General features: G+C 37.5%; 1 protein-coding gene across 3 annotated transcripts in view; it reads right to left on the minus strand.

The window, feature by feature from the left end:
* SOX6 (SRY-box transcription factor 6) overlaps positions 1-24737 on the minus strand; it is a 370587-nt gene that overhangs the window by 262558 nt on the left and 83292 nt on the right. The gene's annotated exons all lie outside the window — the stretch shown is intronic.

Genomic DNA, 24737 nt, shown 5'->3' on the forward strand with positions numbered 1-24737 from the left:
TTTTTCCCTTAAAACAAAGGCACAGAGTCTCCTAAAGCTTCTGCATAGAGACTTTAAAGATGAGACTTTATCTATTTCCTTTTGCATAAGAGTAGTCCTAGAGCTAATCTATTTTTACACAACTATAGGTCTCTGCTCTCTGTTCAGCAGTACTTAATACGTTTTGCTGTAAACTTTCAGCAATATGTGCTGTAGAATTTATGATAAAATGCTGTAAAGTTTTGAAGCTAATTTATTTCATATTTATAGCTAATTTTATTCTGTGTTTGAAGGAAAGCCTTTTAGGAACGCCAATAATGTGAGAAAGCTACAAAACTAAATTTATTGTAAAGTATCACATCAGTGGTACTCCTGGGGACTCCTCTTCATGGGAAGAAAGCTTAAACAACATTTTCTAACACATTGGATTGCTTCCCAGAGATGTGATGGCCTACAGAGGCAGTGCTGAACAAAGCAGGCTGAAATAGTAAGTCTGTAAACAACCCTCTTCAGAGGATGGCCACAAATAAGTGCAACTTTGTTTAATAAAGGCGAATAATAGTTATCTTTTGTTCTGTAGTAGGTGCATTATCTTTCTCTCCTGTTCCACCTGACTAAACTGGTAGTATCTTTTCTATCACCTGACTGAGTAGTTGGCTGGAAATAATGGGACCAAACAATCCACTATTGTTACAAGAGACAATGACCTTTCATGTCCTTGGAGCTCGCCGTGACCTTTCATCTTTCCTATCCTCCAATGGTCTCCTCTAACAACTAAAACTGCACCCTGTTAGGCTGAATTCCAGATTGTCATAAAAAGCCCCTTCCTTTCGAAACAAAACCAATTTTTACACCAAGGTGGTGGAGAAACACAGGTCCATTGTTCCCGCACAGATGGAAGTTAGAGTTACTAAGGCAACAGCTCTAATCCCTCTTTTTACCACCTTTTTCACATCATTGGCCTATCAAGTGTGCTACCTTTTAACTCATAAGCTCAAAAGCTGGTAGTCTAACTGACTGCCCTAATTAGCTACGATTTTCACAGTACAGACAACATGATGAGCTAATCGAAATTTGCAAAATAATGACGTACCTCCAGCAAATATTCCTCCTCCTGAGGCCCAGTCTTAGAATAACAATAATGAGACCATTATTAGAGGAGGGCATTAAAATGCTGCACTGCTGCTAAACAGAGAACTTAATTGTTCTGGTCTTGTCCATTGAATCAACAACCTATTGTTGTGGACTTGAAAAATAAAGGACTGGAGAATGGGTGCCATAATGATTGGTCTGTGCTGCCATACCAGCACTCTGTAGAATTGTTTTCCTTTTGAAACCCTTGATGGACTAGTAGTTTTGTTTAAAAGTAATATAAAAGCCAATTGTCTGGATAAAAAGTCCTATTTATTGAAATCTTTAGAAGCAGTTGCATGGATTTGTTCATGACCCCCAAGATAAAAACATAGGGACCATAATAATGCTATTTGTGGCGACCACTGCCTGTAGTGACACTGCTTGTAGATAACGCTGTCCTGTCTGGCTACTGCAAAAGGAAGGAAGGCATTTCCTTTGCAGACAGAAATCACGGCAGAAGGTCAAATAGTGGACAGACCCAATTAATCTGTAAAAATGAGGATGTTTTATTAAAAAAAAAAAAAGGCCAAATAAGTTTGCTCATTTACAATTCAGGGTTTAGGACAAACTGATAACGGTGTCTCTGATCACAACACAGGGCTCCTTTTTTGCTAATTAGTCTTTAGATATTAAAAATGACAGACCTTATTTTTTTCTTCACCTCTATAGAGTTATACCCTAAATTTTGTCCTTGGGAAACTGAATAATATGCACCTTGAGATGCAGTGGCTGAATTGATGCAAATTGTAGCTTACTGTTAGCTTTGGATAGTCTTTATTTAAATCTGGGACTGGGAAGAAGAAACACCTAAAATCTCTGACATGCCTTTTAATCTTGGGGGATTTTTAATTTTTTAGAAACAAAAAACTACAGTTTTTCACAAATGTTTAAAACAAACATGATCTAGAGAAAAAATACTCTCCCAAATCAAAAAATCATAGTTTTATTACCTAAAAGCATTGTTTATTAACACTATCCCGGATTCCTTTCTTTGCTTTTACTGCAATAGGACAGTTGAAAACATAAGCAACAATAGATTTACACTCTGGAATGCAAACTAAAATCAACTCTTATTGGATTTTTAGAGTTACGCCTCTTAATGCACCTTTCTACACACAAATTGCTCAAAAATAAGGTATGACTCTGGATGAATATAAACAATGAAAAACTCTAAAATTTGGGCTTGCAAGAATTTCCATTGACAATTTGCTATTGATTTTAATGGGAAAAAGTTTAGGGTTTAATTTTTCTCATTCCTATCAACATATTTAAAAATCATATTGAGAAAAATGATTGTGAAAAGGGGGAAAAAGTAGGAGAGGAAAACTTAAAGGCTAACCCAAAAGGTATTTTCAGCATTTTTAGGAACTGTTCATAAAATAAAAAAAATTCTCACATACATTTGCCGAACACCTTTTCTTTAAACTCCTTTCTTTTGTAAATTGAAAAATGCCTAACATAAAGTAGTATTAAATTGTAAATAAGACCTCTTGCTTCATTCAATCCATGCTTTGCTTCATTTATCTTCATCTTGTTAGGCTAAATTAATTAACAATCTCTGTGTTGCACACTTTCTCTTTTCATTACATCAAATAATGGCCTGGATATGGGAGAAAACCCTCACCACAGGGATCTTGAAACACTACCTTGAGGAAGAGTCTCTTACATATGCATTGCTTTAGCAATATTAACTAGTTGGATGTTATGACATTTATTAAATAGATCCTTCAATCCTTCACTGCTGTAAAATAATTGTTCTGATTTTGTGAGAAACAAAAATTTTTTTTTAAAAAATCAGAGGCTTGCAGATTGTGTTTACTGTTTGTGAGCCACAAGTACTAAAAAAGAAAGAAAATACCTAAATAGCTTTAATCAAATTTTTATTTAATATAAAAAAACCTGCAACTTGAATACAATTTCTGGTCAGCCATGTATACAGTCCCAAACATATTAATGTGTCAAATTACTCAAACCAAGTTGCCATATCATCTGTTTGTGAATGTTCTGTATGTAATTAATTGAGTGTCTGAGACAGTTTCATGGGTAAATCTGGTTATTTAGATATTGTAATGGGGAGCAATGTGCTAAACTATTAGGCAAGTTTTCTTCCTTTAACCTACATTATGGCATCTAGAGCAAAAGGACAAAACAGTAAAGCCTTTTTTAATCTCACCCTGATCAAACAACCCTCTTTCTCCAATCACAGCTTTGTGCATGATATCTTTCTGCTAGTGTTTCTTATTTAATTAAAACAGACACTGACAGAAGGACATGGATTAGGACTGTAATGATGCATTTACTTAGATTAATCGGAGGCTCCTTTTGGAGTAATGGCTTAAACAAAGAACAAAAGGAAATTGTTATGAAACAGCCTTTTATCCCAGGCAAAGGTCAAATTATGAGGTTTTTAATTTTGTCAGCCTCTGTTATATTGGACCTTTCTACTGGAACATGAGAAGTGCTTCTCTCCCCTTCGCCCCTGAGCCAAGCCAGTTATTATAATATAGCCATTAAAGCTGCAAATTAAAATGTCTGATTTTAAACCAGGTTGCTTAGCTTTCAAAACCCTCTAATTAGCATGTTGTGCATTGTTGTGAGGGAAAGAAACCTAAAATGTTAATGACCTGCTGCCAGGTGACCACGCTGCTGTGCAAAATAACACAGGCTCATTCAAGGCGTAGCAATACCAATAACACCCAGCTCTTATGAATTACCCGGCTCCAGGTCTGCTCTGCACCACACGTGCTTAAAGAAACAAGAGTGCATCCAGCCAGAGATCAGAGTTCAGCAGTCAGCACAAGGGATTGTTGTATGTTAACTGGGAAGAAGCCTGTGCCCATTCAGACACAGAGAGGCAGGAGAAAAACATTTGAAATCACCATGGGCCAGGTGATAGCTGGGCCAGGCACAGAGAAAAGCACAGAATGGAATATTTTTCCCCTTTCAGGCAGAAGCTACAGATACACTCCTGTATACCTCAAAGCAGACAGCCCCTACTTGCTGTGATAAATTCTGCTTTTGTTCTTTGTTCGCACAGGGGCAGCAACACACAACAACACTCCAAACACAGGTATATTTTTGCCCTTTCCCAGTTTACCGTTCATGGCAACAAGTTCATTGAACACACAAGATTAGGTTAGATGATGATATTTTCTTAAAATATGCTACAGGAGAAAGTCTGGTAATGTGTCTTCAAAGACTCAAACCAAACAGAAAACACTTCCTTAAACCTCATGGTAGTTGAGGCTCTAGGTTTTTGAATATGGGATTTTTAGCAAATTTAATTCACATAAAATTTCAAAAGAAAAGAACCCTCACGTTCCAGTGACAAAACAAAGCTTTAAGTAACTTCCTTTTTTCTAAACTGCAGAAATATTCATTAGTCTTCTGTGCCACCAAAACTGTACACAGACCCAGTCCTCCTCCTGCCATGCAGTCCACATCTCTGGCAAGCTGAAATGTCACCCAGCACCCAGAGGAGCACAACCTGACACCAACAAAGAAGCAAAGCTTCGCCTCCAGTGCCAACACTGGGCCCAAACAGCAGCAGCAGCAGAGACAGCTGCTCAGCACCACAAATAAAACCATCCTGAAAAGGCCAGAGTCATTAGCAGTCGAGATTAACCCCACTTGACCTGCTTTTTACCAACAGTTGAGGGAAAAACTACTTTCTCTGTAACTTGACATCTTCGCCACAAAGATCGCGGCCCAAGCCCTTCCAGACATACCAGCACAGCGTTGACAGCGTTCCTCGGGGGTCACACTAGTAGGAAGTTGGATAAGATGTTGAACAGCTATGCTGGCCTTGATGTCTGCTCACTCCCAGAAATCTCCTGCCTTTCTCAAGTGATCCCTAATTGACCGTTAAGGGACAAAAATTGACTGGAAAGTGTCTTTTCAGTAATTTTTAATCCTTTGTTGCATTGTATTTTACTTACAAGTTCATCAGCCTGTAGGGAAGTTACTGTGTCAATTCAATTCCCAGCATCCCCAAAACTGCTACTCAATGAAAAACACAATCCAATTCCTTTCCAGATAAATTACCAGGTGACCAGGTTAAGCAAATTAAACCCTGTGGTCCTTTATATATTATCATCTCAAACCCATGTGTCAACACTCTGTAGTGCTTGTCTTCTTTTTACACAGATTCTGCCACATTTTTGCCACTATACTCCTGATGTAGTCCCAATCCTGAAAAACAAAAACAACTTGCCTTGGAAAATATTAACATGATTACATGAAAGCCACCTACATGGCCTACATAAAAAACGAACCTACACTTATTTGCAAAGATAGAAAATCCAATTTACTTAACACCCAAATACATGAGCTGCTTAAAAAGTGGCAAATAAAATGTTAATAAAATTATCTACATAGCTACATTCAATCTTGTTAGAAATGGTCTGAACTCCACAGCAGTCTTCTACAACTTTGAGATATCACTGTCATCAGCCAGTACTACCATTTATTTATTTGTTTAAACTTCTGTTCAGCCAAGATAATCACATTCTAAGATACATGAACCTGTTTTCACAGACACATGTATCATCCACTAGTGTTCTTTGGCTGCCTCTTAGCTGTTATTTTTTCCTGAATAAAACCACCTCTGTGAGACAGAAAACACACTGTTAAGTTTATTTATAAAGAAAAAAAAAAGAGCTAACATGTAATGAAAAACAGACTTTGTGCATAGTGATAGGTGGCTCTGTCCTTTACAACTCACAGTCAGGAAATTCTCATTATTTTCCCTTGTAGAATTCAACCTAACAGTGTGTTTTAGAGGCATCTTGGTATGGCTACTGCATTGATATGCACAATGCAAGTACACTGTTTCCCAAAAGTTCCATTTGTTCCTTAAAATATATTAAGTATGCCAACACTCTTTTAGTGAGTAAGTAATAAAATCTGCATTAGTATCCTACACAGAATATGAATTCATGCTTTAAGATCAGAGCTGCTTAGATAGCAAATTATCTGCATCATTTCCCATTTAGCAGCTAGAGAGCTGTCCAGGTACAGTCTGTGCTTCCAATATGGTACATCATGTCCTGTGTTTTTTGCTGAATATCCATGTATTATGTAGAAGAACATGTAAAAGAACAGCAGTAATCTAAGAATCCAGTGCAGGAGCCTGACAAGAGTCAGGTTGTCACAGCAGTAGCTAGAGGCATAGCACAATAGAAATGATGCCTCAGGTTTTAGCTTTTCTATTTTTCAGATCCTGTACTGCTTCAGTGTGTAGTTCTGAGCTTCATATTAGGGGATAGGTAGATAAAACAATTCCTTCTCTAGCTGGGGACCAAGGACAAATGATCCAAATTCTAGGCCAAAGAGCACAAACAATGTGAACCGAAGAGAGAAAAACAAGGATGGGAATTCATGGGCTAAAGCTGTAATTGGACAATTAATTCCAATATACTAATGAATGAGAACTTCTAAAAGTGTGAGACCCCATGGCTGGTCATCCATTTTGTGACCATTTTTGGGTTCATCTTGGAACGCTGGCTGGGCTCTTGTGCTGCCCAAGGTGTACCCGCTGAGGCCTTACTTTATTCTTTAACTTCATCTAGCCTCTGTTCTAAGTCAGCCTTCACAAGGCATCAGATATAGACTGGCAAAGCAGTCAATACGACACAATCCTGCTGCTTTGGTGCAAAACAAGGCACTGATTAGCCTTGGACACATCACAAGTTGAACTGGGTTCATTAAACTGTACCTCTGAGTAACTATAGTGCTGTGCCACATTGACCCTGGGAACTCTGGTGGCCAACACACTGAGCAACAACAATCTGCTTCCTCACTTTTCCAGCATCACTTTCACACAGCCAAGCAAAAGTCACAATGTGCTCTGCACTGATGGACAGCAGAATAAAATGTACCTCCAGGAAAACAACATCATCCAGACATTGAAATTTCACGCATAATACGTAAGGAGATTTGACCCAAAGACAGGAAGAAAAGGGAAGTGAGTTCCTGATATGTTTCTTTACTCAAGTAGCCCCCTAGATTAGTGTGTGGTTACATATATGTATGTGTATCTATAGAATTTAACCTGTACAGTATGGAAATACATATATATCATGGAACCTATATAACAGTCATACAATGGAACCAAATTCTCTTGTCCAAATTAACAGCTTGCACAGAACATCAATTTTCTCTATCTTTACATACCATGAAGGAAGAATGGCCCTTATCTCTGAGCACCAGCAGCTGCTCTCTGGGTTTGCCCCATTATGCACAACCACTCTCAGGTTTTTCCATGTGTCCTTCTCTACAGGTTCCCTGCATCCTGGTCTTCCTGGCCAGTTCCTACTGGCATCACTGTATGCACAGCTTTTTGTGTCTGTCAGCTGAGAGAAAGCAGAACTGTCTGCCCCTTGGGCTTCCAAAACACTTCATCTGGGCCAGACAAACCAGGTCTCTTTCAGCCCTAACTACAGGACCAAGCAACGTAGATATCTGAATTCAAGTCAGATTGCCACATTCACCACCAGAAATTCTTTTTACTGTTTAACTCTTTTGCAGTCCTAGATATCACACCTCACTCCAGAACTCCATTCCCATCTGAGTTGAGATACAATGCACAAAACAGTGCTAAAATCTTTACAAATTTCTTATTTGGTTTGGTATCCTATGAATTGGGGGTTTTTACCCCTGAATTACCATTGAATTTCCCATCCAAGAAGTTAAACACTCTTCACAATTGGAGCCTTGATATTTTTATATCTGATAATTTTTTAAGTCTGGAGGATAAACTAGGTAAATTATGGAAGAAAAAACAATCACAGAGTCAACACCATCCTTCTGATTTTTTTCACTTGATTTCAATAAATGATAAGGCTATTATAGTCCAAACTGTCTTCTGCCAAAGAATACTGAACTATGCAATTCATCGGTGATTTTATAATGAATGTCAGAAATTAATTTGATAAACTATTTTATATTGTATGTGTATATATATATATATATATATATATATATATATGTAAAGAATCTGTTAAGGGATTTCAGTTTGCTGTTGAAGCCAGCACAGCTTAGAGACAGAAACCACCATACTTACACAATTACAGTGTCAGACTTACACCCACAAGATAACCATGTGGTGGACTTCCATATCTCCTCATAAAATGATTCACTAGGCAACTTTTACATTTGGCCTACAATTTTCCCACTAGTCAAATGATCCCAATCAGTACTGTCTAGTGAAGCAACCACACAAAAGTGCAAGGCCTAGTTTTGATTCAGTATCATTATCTCTTTGTTGTGCCTGGGTTTACCTTGGTGTAAAACAGGCAAAACAACATTTTTATGAATCACCTTTCTTTACTGCTTTGAGATCTCCTGTGAAAAAGGAGGAATGAAAGAATCTGAACCTCTAAGCAGTATGAAACAGGGATCACTTCAAAATGAAACCAAATAAATTAACATGAAATTTTGGGGGTTTGCTTACTATAATTGAATGAGTTGGACTCTATGATCTTAGAGGTCTCTTCCAACCTAGAAATTCTGTGTGTCATTTTCTTTATCTAATATTGGAGCTTTCAATATCTAATCAGCCAGTCATACCTCTACATTGTTTTATTACAAAGTGAATCAGAACAGACAAATTAATCAAGCCAGGACAACAAGTGCACTATGTTTACATGATATATCCTGTCCATATCTGTCTTGGGTTCAGACTGAAATCCTGCTCCAGCTGCATCAGCTTTCAGGCTGACAAATCTTTCTGAAGCTCTGCCACAGAGTTTCAGGCCTGGAAGGTGCTGCAAACAGGCACTTTCACTACACTTCTCAAAGTCCCAAATATCAAAGTTTCACACATTAAACACCCCTCAAAAGGTACACCTGTCACAGTTTGTTGGCATGCACCATCCAGTCTTTGAGCATTCATTTTTTTTCTGCCCATATAATTATCACTGGCTTAAATATTTCCTTTCTAAAGAGTAAAATTAAAATATAGCCTATATATATTTATATATGTGTGTGTATATATATATATATATATAAAGAGAATACTGTAAACCACAGCACAGAGACTCATTTATAGCTCACTGTCAAAGAACTTGGGGTAATAGATTTTGAAAAAGTGTCCATTTTGGTATATCTAAATCTTTACAAAATGTCTATTGCAAGGCAGCTGGAAACTATCATACTCATGGAAAGTAAAGCAGTTCAGTAAGCAAAATGATACAAATAAGTAAAACCACCTACATTTTCTAATTACTGTAATCAATTTCACATTCCACCAAGCTAACTTAACATGTTTATAAAAGTTTTGCTGGTAACCACAGAGAATGAACTGTACAACTACCTGGTTTCTTCAACATTGTGACAAATATGATTATCCCAAATAGGTTTTGAAATTATTATCCCAAATGGGTTTCTGTAATTTTATACATATGTATATATATGCACACCTATGCATGTGTGTGCATATATATATATATATATATATGCAGGTATATATACCCACTGGTATAGTTTTATTTAAGCAAAAATCATTAGGTTGTGTTTTCAGCCTTTTTTTCAAAAGATCACCACTTAGAGCAGATGGAATACAAAGGCATTTCTCTGCTCTGCTACCTAAAAGAGGACCACAAGGTGCAGAACAGAGCAAGGGCTGCATGTGAACAGCCTCAGGGAACAGATGCCTCAGCAAAGGAGGAGGGAGCAGAAATAAGGAGAGGAGAATGAGAATGGCAACAGCTTGGATGAGCCCAGGAACTCCCTCCAAAACTGCAGGAACTTCTGCCTAGCATCTGTATTTGACAGGAAATGTTGGCAAGCTGTTCCATCCCAACAGATTTCTTCAGATTAGAAAAGGGATGTGAGAATTTAAAGAGTTAAATGCATAAATTTATAGCAAGGTTTAAGATACTCCCATATAGAGTTAATATCTTAAATCCTAGAAAGATGGCATTTTGCTTTACTTTTTTCCCTTTGGGCCTGCACCTTTTGTCATAATGAAATATGCAGTCAGCCTTCACTTGGTAAAATATTTGTGTTGCCATGCAGTTAAACAAATGTTTTTTCATTTTCTTTTAAAATAGCCTCCCACCCATGTTCCTCTGAACAGTGGCCCATCAGTCCAGCTGCATAACATGTACGAGCTGAGCAGTAAAGTTTCATCTTGCCCCCATTAAAAGGGTCCTTTCCTTATTTTGTTAGCCAGAACACATGGGGAATTAATAGGACTTCAAAAATAATGGAGTACATCTGAAAGGAATCCTGATTTTATAATATCCCCACATTCCACTATAACCCACAGCATCTGATCAGCATTTGGCATCACAGTTTTAGCGCAGGCGAGTACAGGAGGCCAAGGTAATCTTTCCTTATTTCTTTTACTCGTGGATACTTCATAACTCCATTCAGTGCTGGTTTTCTTCTGTTTTTTATTCTCCCTGATTTTTTTTTATGAAATATGAAGGACTCATGAGTATCAAATTTATGGTGGATGCCTGCTATACTACACATTATAGTCTCTCAGTTGTCTGCCCTGCAGTAGGGAAGATTTGCATGGTGCTTAAATGGGCAAGATCTATACAAACTATAGTTAAAATATTATTATGTTTATGTGTTTTTCTATACCAGCTAGTAAAGAAAAATAATATTTTATTCCACTTTAGGGCAACACTTTATTGCAATTGAATGAAATGGCTTAGCCCTGATACTTCTTTGAAAAGAATCATGACCAAAAAAGACACAATTTTAGGACACATACCTGGAAGTAGATAAAGCAAATCTCACTACTTCCATATGAGGCAATATTGCAACCAAATATGTCTTGTTGATACTTAAAATCTGGGAATCATATTCCCTTCTGTAATTCTTTCATCTGTGTTCACAATTTATACAGGAGCTTTGAGAAGGGAAAGAATGAAGTGCTTGCCTTTAATCCCGAGGGGGTTTTATATGGGATTGTTTTTGCTGGGTTTTTTTAATCATTATACTCTCCCTTCCCATCACTGGTGACCATCACTGCAGCACCATACCTCCAGCTGTGAGCATGAACACACAGCTCCCTGAAGCCAAAACAAATGGTGCTTTTCTGATTTAGAAGAAGGGACATTGGAAGTAGGGGGAAAAATCTTAAGCTTCCCTTCCTTTTGAATTTCAGTCCCACCTCTCTTACAGAGCATATGACACAGCAACCTAGCCAACATGACAAATTACAAGAATACCTGCAGCAATTAAGATTACAGAAAATTATCAGATCTTTTAGTGGCAATTAAACATTGTGTCACCTTCAAGTGGAAAATGCTTTAAATCCTATTTTACACGACATATTTGGTAAGCCAGACAGCCTAGCTAGTAAGGCTTTTCTGTTACAGACCACAAGATGAATTTTTTTTTGCACCTGATGTTTCTCCTCTCAGGAAGAACTATCACCTAAGAGGAGAGGAATTCCCACTTGCAGGAAATCCAGCGCATGGTAGACAGACAGACAGAAGGATGGATGGGAAGAGGGTAAATATCAACAAGTAAAAGGACAGAAGATTACTTTGACCATTGTGCAACAGTTACAGAAAAAGAATTTAAAAGAAAAGTGCTTTTTCTCCCCATGAAGTCCAGAGTACACATTTTATTATAGTGAGCACTGACTTCATTTTCCAAGACTCAGCCTGAGACAACAGCAGCTGACTACTAGCTCAGCAGCGAGAAGTCTAAAATTAGTATTTTTAAAAGTCTTTTTATTCTCATAAAATTTGTACATTAAAACTGACATTTTAAAAGGTTACTTCTGTGGAGAGGAACTAGCAGCTATCAAAATCTAAAAACACCAATCAAATGCAAACGTGTTTCAAACCAAACTCCAGATAGCGCAGACAAATCACCGTGCCAGGCAGTGGCGCAGAGCAGGCGAGAGCTTTGGGGAAAATTATAAATTAGGTAAATCTTCAAGTTATAGTATTATTGCATCAAAGCTGTGGTTTAGACATCCTAGTGCTAACTGCCAAACTGTCTGCATTATTCTACGTTGTTAGCCATACTAAGTGGATTTCCAACCACTTCAAACAAATTATCAATTCCAATTGAGCAGGTTTGTGATAGAGCCAGAGAAAAAGGCTTTCTTTTAAACACTGCCTGCTCTGTTTTTCTGCCCTACTATAAAATGCAACTTATTTGTTTGGATTTTTATATACTTTCAGGTAAGAAAAACCAGCTACTCATTAATATATCCACAAGTATATTAAAATTACATTCACCCCAGTCTTTTATGTGTAAGGTTTTTTTTTATCTATCACATACAGCTGTAATTAGAAGAGACAAGTTAGTCCAAGGACATAATGTCTTTCAAGCTCTATAGCACTTAGCAGGTTACTGGGCCTCCAAGGCCTCACAGATTTAACCAAGACTTTTCACACAATCAGGTAGAGAGAGCTAAGCCAGTCAGCAGATGTCCCATTCAGATAACAAAGAGAATATTTTAGTGACAATGTGAGAAAACAACAGTAAAAATGGTAGAGAAACCCACTGAACCGTAGAGCTCTTTTTTCCTTTACAAAGAACCATTGACTGGAGTTTGACTGTGACATTCACTGTAGTCCTCAGCAAAGTAAAAGTCAGTTGTACAAGCTTTGTCACAAGAGATACAAATAAAAATCAAGCAAAACAATGCTGGGCAATCTTCTGTATTTTTATTTCCTCTCTAGATTTAGCATGTATTCATAGACAACCCATTAAAACACCACATTAATATATGAAAGATTCCTGCCACACATGTCAGCACTAAGCTGATCTACAACATCACCCTTAATGATTCCATGGCCCTATTGCTACAGCTGTACCTTCAGTTTCACCTCAACACTGCAAATTTTCAGTGTCCTCAAGTCCAAGTTAGCAATTTTACAACTTTCAAACAAGAAATGGCTGTTGGTACCCAAAATGTCTACACCTACTTGCAAACCAGTGAAGAGGTAAAAGCACTGTGGTGTGAACAAAGCCAGTTTTAGCATTTGTTAAGGTCACTTCAGTTCCTCAAGTGGCTCTTCTTAGAGACCATTACCTCAGCGAAATACGCACACCAAACCATAATAATAATGGAGATAAACCCATCTGAAGAACCAACTTTGGGGTGTGGTTTTGAATTTGAATCAGGGAAAAGATGACTACACACTCCGTGTTCTTGCTCCTCTCTAAGGCCAAGTTTAAATAAAGAAGAATACTTTTCAGCTATCTTGGACCACATTTCAATGGCAAGGGAACTGTGAATGAAAGAAGTTTACAAAGGGGACTGTTAAACATTAAAGTATAGTATAATCACTGTATGAATTAGTCATAGCCAGTTTAGGCACTGTCCAACCCACTTTCCAACCATCTGCAACAAATGTGCTCCATTAAAACAGAACCATATGGAAAACAAGCTAGCAATTAACACAGCTTCTATGCATACCTCTAATACAGCACAGATTTCAAACTTTGAGTGAAACTGACTGCTGAATTACTTCCATATTGCTGCTGTTTAGACCTTGGCAACATGAATTTATCCTCACTCACTACAGTATGTCATCCCAAGATACTGCTATATCATCAAAATAAGCATGAAAAAACCACCCACAACTGAGCCACTCTTTGTGGTTTATAGCCTCTGTTAATAAAATATTTGCAGATCAAAGTATAACAGACTTTTTCAAAGATGTGTAATACATTACTTACCAGTCAGTATCAAAACAAATAGCTAATGCAGGTCAAATCGATTGATTTAATTGCTAATTGGTGATATCTTATACTGTGGAACAAAACAGCTCCAGGTTTGAGTAGCTTTCTCCTTCCCAGATTTTCTCAAGTGCTAGAGATGCTGCACTTAACACTGTCATATTTCCAATCCAAAGGGGACATGCAGAATTCCTAGTTCCAAAATTCAGACCACTTAAGAATGCTCAAGGAGAGTAATATTTTAGTTATTTTTCTTTAACAAAATAGCAACGCTAGAATACTTCATCATTTTATCAGAGTGTACAAGATGTAGAAAGGGAATTTCATGATAAAAAAAAAATTAAAAACTGATTGTAAGCAAAACCAAGTCAAAGTGAAGTGCCAATGCTCAGCATATACTATATGTCCCTTTCTACCCAATCCATCAGGGCTCTTCACTTGAAAATCCTGGCTCTTTAATTCAGTCTGGAGACATTTGTTCCCTTAAGCTCAACAGTTCAGCCCACAAGGTTTGGTCAGGGAGGTAAAGCCCACAGAAACAGGTAGGTTGGCAGAGGCCTCTGGAGGCTCCAGCTCACATTGCTCAGGAAAAGAAAATTTAAACACTGTACTGGGAAAAAATATACCTAAATAATAAAAAAAAACCACTCTGAATATTTAAAACATGACACTTAAAACGCAAATTAAGCTGCTTTGAAAGATGTAATAATAAAATTGGGGGGGATTTTCTACTTGTTTGGGTTGTTTTGGTAACTGGAATTCTAATTCAAAGCACCCCGTATTTCCTCAGTTATCCAAGATGAAGTTAAAAAAATTAACTACAGGCATTTTTCCACAGATTTCCCAATATTCCAAAGAAGAGATTAATTTCATGAAATATTACCCCAGTACCTACACAATTTTAAAAGCATTAAAATTTTTGAAGCATCCTTTCCTGATTCTAGGTCATCATGGGCCATACTGTTTCCAAAAGAAAACATGATGAGCCTGCAAACAAAAGACTTGGAGGCAGAATTTCCCACATTGATTTAATTCTCTTCACACAGAAGTTTCTCCCCCATTAAGCAGAAAACAAGAAGAAGCTGTAAAAGAAGCTCCACATTTCTTCCTGTGTGCTTTTCATGCCTTGAAAGTTTGAATATTGACAGCAATAACACACTGTCCAACCCTAACACATTGATGAAACAATATAACTTAACTATTATATAGGTCTGCAGCTGCTTCTCAATTTTGTCCTTAGAACTGTCAATTGTAATAGTTATATAGAAGAAGATATTACATCTGATGATGGATTTTAATTACCAGCATTTCAAGTTGTGTAATTAGACTCCAATTTTCATTTTTTTCCAGAAAGGAAAGTTCTAGAAAGCTTTGTCCTGAAGATGTTCTCCCACCTATTACACACCCATAGGCTTAGGCACGTTGACAGAAATAAAAAGATATAAGCACAAATCATTTTGAAATTCACTGTTTGGGGAAGCATTATCAGCAATACTTAAATACAAAAAATACTCATTTGGCTTAAAAGTATACCCCATAGCCTCTGAAAGAGCTAAAGCATCATTGAATGGGATTCTGATTAACAACATTTTGGTTTAATAAAAAGAAGGTTTCAGTGACAGCCATATTAAACATCAGTTTGCAAATATGACTTTAAGTAAAGCATATGCATGTGTCAAAAACTGGCCTTCTGCCACTATATTTATTTTCTACATTCATTAAGTAAATGATACCTAGCCAAAAAGTAAAAAAATATTCAAATGGTATTAGTATTGCAAAAAATGCAATGCTTGGGAATTAGCACCTAAACCTTCTGCATCCCCCATAAATTCTGACTAATTAAATTCCTACTAGGTTATTCCTCCTGTTTTCCTCACAGCTGTTTTATATATTTTCACCTGTTTCACTTCTCTTTTTGTTCAAGTAACAATAAAAGCTTAACCTTCCTTGATTGACAGAAAGGAATAACAATATTTAATTAACATCACTTCATATGTGACAAATCTTAAACTCCACTCAGTCAATAAGGCTCTAGGAAAGTATTGCCCCAACATTTTTAAAAGCTTTTTAAGAAAGCTCAGAACACTGTGTTCTTAATTCAAAAGCACATGCCGAGTTAATTATGGTCTTATGCTTTGACCAAAAGTAGGATTTGTGGGATTTTCTTTTTCTTAAGTCAAAGGATTCAAAAGTAATTTATGAATGATACTGAAATAATGCACGAATTAGCTGCTAACATGCTGTTAGTTTCAAGTGTTAATATTTTTTTTTTCATGTGCTGGGAGGGTCAGCATTAAAGTCATGCTGACTTGAAACTCTATTTATACTAAAAACTACATTAACTAAACAATCATGTTATTCTACAGTCCTCCTACTTACTTTTAGGTTATTGCTCTTGACTAGGTTACTTGTTTGGGAGATCTCTGCACAATTTCTGCCAATTCAAATATAGATGTTTCCAGAGCTAAACAAATCCTGTAACAGTGTCACATCTACTCTCCCTAGGGTTACTCCTTTATGTACATGATGTTTAATTCATGTTCCCACGTCTTTGCAAGCACTTTCATTTCAGGTGTGTACTACACACATCCTCACTGCTGGGCTGTTTAAGCAACTTGCTTTACCATGACCTTGTTATTACTAACAAAGCAAATTGTTTTACTGTGACCCTGTTATTACTAACACATTTCCAAAGGGGTCACAAATTGATTCATGGCACAGTCTCAGGTGTGTGCACACAAATGTAAAATGGCCACAACTCTGCAATGTTTATCAAAAGCATTGCTATCTATTTCTCAGTTGGATTTTAAAGAACATCCAATTTCCTGTAGATTATTGATTCAAATGTGATCTTGGGCTCTAACTCACACGGGATCAGCACCACTTCTCTCCCACACTGTAGCTGACAGGCAGAAAGGGCACTCAGGCTGAAGCAGCTTGTGGAAAAAACAAGAGCCATGGACAGTTTTCTCTTTCCCTTTGTGACATTCCTCAAGAGCAGACTGAGCCAGGCAGAGGCCCATAGAGACATCCTGCAAGGCCTTCCCTATCTTCAGCCTTATTCAATCCTAGCTTGGGTCAGAACCAAGCTGAATTTCCCCGAATTTCTCATGTTATTCGACCAGTTTCTATATTAACTTCTTTTTTATCAGTAACAATAAACACTAGTGGCCATAGGCATTCATCCAATGTATTCTGACAATCATTTCTGTTAGAATAATTTGCATAAACTATAAAATTATTTAGTGAGGAAAAGTTCTCTCAGAAATGGTCTCAGAAACAGTGGAAGGAGTTACTCTCTAGCAAGAAGGTACATGGAAGGTTAATATGCATAGGGTTTTGCCATAGTGTTATGAACCCTTACCTAACACTTTTACATCTATTCTGCCCACTTTATACCTCTTGCCACAGTAACTCAGTGAATTCCACGTGACTGTTTAGTTCTCTGCAAGAAAGCTGTGCTTTTAAATCAACAATGAGAAATTTGAAGTCACTTCTGCAATATCATTCAGCAAATAAATATGATCCAGAAGTAATGTAATCTGCAGCTCATACTTCTACTGCATAATTGCAGAGAGGGTTTTTTTCTGTTTGTCCTACTTCAGGGGTTTTGAAAACATCTTCAGCATATTCAATCATCAGTAAGGTCAGGGTTGCAGAAAAATAACACAGTATTATGGTACAGAATTAAAGGAAAGGCCATGCCCACTCAGACTCAGGGAAGGGTATGGCTCAGTGACCAAAGTGAAATATTGCAAAAACAGTATAAATTTAGGGACAGATGAATTGGGAACATCAAGCCTACATGATGAGAAAGGGCACTTGGGAATCCCGAGGAGGGACTGGGCAATGCAAAGCTGCAGCAAGTGCAGCACAAGCCTGCTGAAAGCAGTGTCAGACTGGGCACCACAGCAGCCACCAAAACGAGGGAACTGAAGCTCTCAGAACCAAGACAGAAGTTAGGAAGAGCAGTACATCAGAAATGCCAGTCCATCCACTTCTGTGTCTTGCTGCAAGAGAAAAAGCAGCTTGCCAAGTAGCAAGTAATGTTTCTACTTCCATCTGATTTTTTTTAACTTTGTATGTAAGACACTTTTGTACAGAAAATGTGCAAAACATGCATAGCTTTTCACAGAATAAAATGCCAGTATTACTTTAAATAATACTTTAGAAAAAAAGCTGCAATGACTGAAGTGATAGGAAAAATGATAGCTGCTTAAAAATCTCTCAATAGTCCCTCAAAAAAGCAAAAAAAATTCTGTTTGAGTTTCCTAGGTTTTAGTTTCTCTTTTTGCAATATGTGCCATTATAATGTAAGGATGGACTTAGGAATAAAAGCAGCTCTAGAATTTGTAACATTGCTACAGTTTGTAAATTTATTTTTTTAAGGAAAAAAAGACTCAAGCATTCAAACTGCTATTGGACTTCTTTTGTCCATTTTTTTATATAAATCCCTTGTATCAATTTAAGAGATGAAACAAATCAAATAAAAAGACAGGAGGAATCTAGACCATGGTAGAATAAAGAAGGGACATAACTAAGGAACAGAGGAAAAAAGCAGGGGTTGAGTGAATACTTAACATCTTAGACTGATCAGTTTTAATTCTGCTATTTCAGTACTAAAGTTTTGGGTATCTCAATTCTATAAAGTATACATTTTCATAAACCTACAGCAAAAGTCGTAATCATCAAGAGAATATCAGAAAACCTCCAAGAATTTTTCCCCTCAACTACCTAGTAGAGAAAGACTGTAAATTGTTCTAAAATATTTGTGATGGTAACCCTCTCTTCTTTCACTCAATACTCCCAGTCTTATGCTTGAATAGATGAAGGAGAAAAAGGCTTATTGATTATTCAGTCAGTGATGTCTCTTGGATAAACAGAAAAAAGGTTTGCCACAGAAAATATCTACAATGAACTCAAGATAATTAGGGGGGAAAAAAGCGACAAACAACTCCTCATTCATCTGCTAGAGAAGTTACTGCATTTCTAGCCCAGAAAAAGCAATTATTCAGACCTTGCCTCCTCTATTTCCTACATTGCTTCCTTCTTCTGATGAACAAGAGACCTTTCAACACAGATGTGGCAGTCTTGCTTTCTTTTCTGTTTTCTGCCCACAAGTAAATTTATTGCTCACGCCAGGTTGACAGCCTCCGAAACTGAAAGGGCTCCATTGATGCTGAGAACAGACACACCACTGGCCACTGGCCTCCTCACACTGCCCCACCAGTCTGCACTGACCCTGACCCAGTGGCAGCAGTGGGCAGAGAGATCAAGTTCCATTTCCATTCCAAGCCTCACACGATCCCTGAAGCTGCCAAAAAGCCTTCAGGCAGTGCTGGTGTCTCTGGGTCCTGTGGACACCCCTATGGATCTGAACCATCAGTTAACACAACACAGAAAATCTAATTGTCAAAATGTAACCAATATGTGCTGTGATTTACTTGGCTGGGTTCAAATCAGAGGCCTTTGGGATGACAGGTTCTATTCTAATTAAATCTTTCCTTTGCAATCCAATCCCAGCCAGGAATGAGGGAAAAAAATACCCTAACAAATTATGAAATCAGTGTTTACTAGTACAGGGAAAGAAGAAAGCTCAAAAACTGAAGGTCATAAGCCCAGGCCAAACACAAATACTTATTTTTGTGTGTAATCCAGTTCTGAAAGCTTTACCATGAAGCATAATAGGAAGAAAATCACCCTTCAGGTATTTTCAACTGCATCACACTCACAAGCTAAGTTTTGTTGCTAAATTTTTGGCACTCACTGTTGGAACTTAGCTTGCCTTTCTTACATTTAATAGCATACACTTGAAGTGGAACCAAAATGGTTACTGCAGAATTAGAGCTGAGAAGTTCCCCCAATAAAAAGAGATTGCATCAACTTTACCTAGAGGTATCCAATGAAAAAAGGTAAGGAAGAAAGGACAGCAGAGAAGGTGTTGCATATTGTTGGTCATTAGGGCAACCCATTTTTCAAAGGCCTATCACACATTACAACCTAGATACCCAGTTTTGTGCCCCTTCAAGAAAACCTTAGGAGAAATGAGCAGTGGGACAGGCTGCCCAGCAAGGTTGTGCTGACTCTACCATTAGAGGTTTGGCAAAGCCCATCTGGATAAAGCCCTGAGTAACCTGTCAGACCTCACATCTGACCCTGCTGTGAGCAGAAGGCTGGACAAGAGACCTCCTCCTTTCAATCTCAATTTTCCCATGAACTTCATCTTCAGGGAAATATCAGAAAAACGTGACTAAAAAACATTATGACAGAGTGATGGCTATAAAGACAGAGCAGTCAAGGCACTAAATACTACCTGAATTATTAGGTATTTTTTTCTGAAGTTCTGTACAGAGATGGGTATTACTGCTGTGACAGTGGACAAACAAAAAATAAATTTGTTTATATTATTCCTCTTACCATCCTCTCTAGTAAACTATTGTACTATTGCAGAACCATTAGTGTTTAAAGCCTTGAAGCCTTGGTGAAGATGTGGAGAATAACACAGGAGAGTACAGTGAATGATGAGTAATGTGGCTAATCCTGGTGTACAGACTGGAATCTGAACTAGGCTTTCAGGCAGCAGCAGATGTTAGGAGATCTCAGACAGCTGGCCACAGCTTCCACCGCCGTGCTGGCAGCAGCTACACACAGGCAGGCTGTGGAAAGAGGAGATCTAGGTGGCATTGCAAGATCTCCCAGCATCCAGGAGAAAAGATCTCTCCAGTTCTGGGGAAAAGAAGGCACCTTCACGTTCAGCTCCTTTAGGCATATGGAAAGGATAGAGCAGTAACAATCCTGAGAATTCAGCCAGTGTCCCACCTGGTACAATGTCTCTGTGGCTGCTGTGCACACACTGGCTCTGCTGAACACTCCTTTGATGCTTGTAGATCTGTAGTTTGTTTTACCTTATGTTTTCTGCCCTTTACAAACTATTTTTTAGGTAACAAAATAAATCTCCGTGGGTCACAGGCTTGTCTGAGTGCTGAGTGACCAGAAACAGCACCTAAGTACCTAAGTTTATGTGCCCCTTTTTTTTTTTTTTTTTTTTTTATGTCCTGCTGGCATTTTGTTTTTCAGGCACTCAGACCACCATCTTACATATTTTACCACTGGAGTGACTCACAAGCCTGCCAGCCTTTTGGAAGTAATTCATCCTTCCATTGCAGAGTTCCACAGGGAGAACTCAGTCTTTATAGAAAAAACCCTAATGCCAAAATTTACTTTTTCAAATTAAAACTAGATCCGGTCATCAAACTATTTGGATTTCATTCTGAACCTCCTTGAATGAGGTCTGTTGAGCAAGAATGCACAGAGTATTTATGACAGTATATCACTTATAGGATCTCCTCAAGAAATTCAAACTTCTTGTGAATTAGTCTGAAAGAAATTTCAACTATTCTTTAAAACCACTCTTTATGAAAGTAGTATGTCAAAGTTCTTCCTTCTCATTCTATATTCAATTATTTCAATGTAAATAACTACTCAGAGTGAGAAGAACACATTTTCAGTTAATTATTGATTACAAAAAGGATGTTGTATAAAGAATTTCATACTGAGGCATTGCCCAGTAATGCTAATCATTGCTCTAACACTGACTCCTTGTCTTGTTAACAAAAACTATTCCCATGTGTAAAAAGAAAAATATTTTTTTACTTTTTCACTTGCTGGCATTGCCATAAAACAAACCTTCCTTGTTCCTGTATGATTCCACTGACTCAATAACCAATTAGCTTGATTTTCTTTATACTTATAAGCTTTCTCCATAACTCTAACTTTGGTCTCTTTTCTGTATTCGAAGATCCCCTCAAATGTCATTTCTGTCCTTTTAGTCCACTGCAACTGCTCTACTCAAACACATAATGACCTTCAGCCTGATCTGATCTTCTCTGGCCTTAGCTAATATCCTTTGTTCACAGTTCTCCATCCCATTTCAGGCAACCATTGCTCCCTTTCACCTCTCATACCTCTCTATCCATTCCCCTCTTTGGCCAGAAACTCAGATTTCAGGTTTGGCCAAGCCTGATGGAACTCATGCTTTACTGCCTTAACTCAAGTCCCCACAAACTCCACCACATTTCTCCCTATAGCTAAGCAGTCAGCAAAGTTTTTAAGACAATTCCTCATTCCCATTCTTCAACAACATGTCTGAAAACTATCCTTTCTTCTTTGCATCTATGGCTGAAAAGCTGTAAATGAAGTCTTAACTATTCCAGACTCTTCCACTTGGTGCCTTCTGTCAGATTCTGTTTCTTGGAATAGTTGAAATTTCTTTTATACTTCCACGCATCTGAATTCTGAAAGAACACTTAACAAAGACAACATCTGTGTATTACAAATCTGGGACTCTTGAAGGACTTCACTTGGCAGTCCTGCACAAAATGAACACACTAAAATAGAAATTCCCAAAGGCAATATATCAAAAGTCATAAATGCCCAGAATCACTTGTGCGAGTTTCAGCGCCTATACTGATAATTTGTTGCCTTCTCCTTGGCAAAAAATCTACCTATGCCAAGTATATTATGGAATCCTAAATTTACAGCATATGCATTCTGGTTTGAGTTAGAACTCAACAATGTAGTAGAAATGGAAGCAGGCACTGGATTGTCACAACAGAGGCCAGCATTCAAGGGGAAGAACTCTTTCACAGGAAGTTGGTTAAAATAATTTCTCCCCTGTAATTTCAGGAGAAACTGTTAACCACTGAAGGCCTTATAGTACCTCTTCCCAAACTGTAAATACACCACAACACGGAATTGTCACTTCTCTGGTACCCGCGTCCCCACATTAAAAATACGCACATTAAAACAAACCATTGCTCCTTTCTCAGCCTGCATTTTGCTTCACAGGCACAGAGCACTGGAGGAAGCAGGAAACATTGTGCTAACATGACTATAGTATTGATGAATAAAAACTATAACCCCCAGGCTAAGCTGCCAAATAAGTAGTGAATTAATTTCTGTAAAGTACTCCAATATTACAAAGGTGTGTTGAAAGGTGTCTGCTCATGTTTCAAATTAAACGCACTGCTGGTCAGCATTAGCACCTCAGCTTTGAACAGCAGCCATTTGCCTATAACACTTCAGGGGCTGGGAAAAACGGATTTGCCGTTCACACTGGAATAATTAGAACATGTCAGGAAGAATTAATTTCCTCATTTTTCAAAAGGATACACAGAAATTACCATGTTATTATATGACAGGGTCCCTTGGAGAATTGTATTAAATTTAATTTCTAGCGCAGCCCACACAACAAATTAAAGTCATAAATAAGATGGAAAGAAGCGGGACGCAGAGCATATGTTTATGGCAATGAGTGAAGCCAAGGGACCAGAAACAACTATCTTCATTTCATTTTATTTAAATCAGCCAGACACTGTGTATCTGAATGACAGCACTTGTTAATGGTGCTGAGATTATAGGCTCCTTAATTTTAGGAAACAGAAGCAGTCACTCAGTATTTGAAATGATATTTTTTTCCTACAATACAGACATTAGTTTTAAGTTGCTCCCTTTCAAGGCAGCTTCTCGGGGCCCTGCAGCCATGTGCAACTTCATAACACAAGATGCACATTCATTTGTAATTGTTTTATTTGGTCTTAGTAACAGAGAGACTATCCAAGAAAGGGAAAAGTGACTGATAATCGAGAGAATTAAACCTTTGGGCCAGCAGAATGTTCCAAGAGTGAAAAAGATGATAGGAATAGCCAGTTACCACCATGATTTTTTTTTTTTTTTGCTATTTAACTGCCAGTATCTGAAATAATTTTCTACTTTCACATGATCCCAAATGTTTTGATAGTACAAAAGAAAAAAATAATCAGAGAAAACTTATGTTTGCTAATATTCCCATCACATGAATTGCAGAGCAAGAAATAGCTCTCCTAACACACCTCAAACTCCTGGTCTGTCCTCAGACCCAGGGGGCCCCACAAAGTCCTTTTGTCCCTTCAGCAAAGATCTGGCACTCACAGAAGGATTTGTGAAAGTGGTCATTTTATACAACACTCAAGTCAACCCAACTACGCTTTAATACCATTTATAAAAATTTAATCAAGGTTTATAAAATATTAACAGTACTTTAACTTATTTTAATACCTCCTTCTATATTACTTTGTACATTTCAATTTTTAATTGTTGTGAAACTCATGAACTAAGATGTTAAAATCAGACAGAATTACACTGAACATCCCCTCCTGTCTCTGTGCATCTGTAGCAAGATGGAAAATTCCTGTTCAATCTTCTGTATATACAAAGACATGACAAAGTCAGTGAAATACAGGATGTGATACCATTAAATTCTGGAATACAGGTTGGTGTAATTCCCACTCATCTGTACTATGAAACTTCCACAATATTGTATGAAATGATCTATATTTAAACCTCAGAAGGTTTTTCAGGAACCCTCATAGTATTTCCCTTAACAGGAAACTAGTTACTCTGCAATTATCAGAAATTACAGGTGTGATAACAGGTGATAAAGAAACCTAATAGAAACATTACAGTTGACAAAAGGAATTGGTATAAAAAGATAGACTAAAGTTAATTTCTGGACAAAACATTAACCTTTTCTTGTTGATACCTGAAAAGTTTTTTGTTTTTTTTTTCATGTAGGCATTTGCTGTGATACAGGAAAAAAAAAAAACCTAGAGAAATCCTCTGAATACATTAACTGGTGCACTACAAACTGCCAATATCCAGCTTGCAACCATTTTATCATGCTTGTTAGCTCAACACAATCTTAAAAGAAAAGAGAGTTTGCACACTTTAAGAAATAGCTGTCATGGATCTGAGCACTCCCCTGGGTGTAACAAACTTTAAATAATTTGTGAATCAATTAACTGGCGACTCTCTACATAACACAGATTTCACACTCCCAGGTCACTGCATTATCAGCTTGATACGAATCATAACATTTTGGAGAAAAGTTCATAATTGAAATCATTAATTAATTTAACAGGAGC

This window comes from Agelaius phoeniceus, chromosome 6 (assembly GCF_051311805.1).
Source record: "Agelaius phoeniceus isolate bAgePho1 chromosome 6, bAgePho1.hap1, whole genome shotgun sequence".
NCBI classification, from domain to species: Eukaryota; Metazoa; Chordata; class Aves; order Passeriformes; family Icteridae; genus Agelaius; species Agelaius phoeniceus.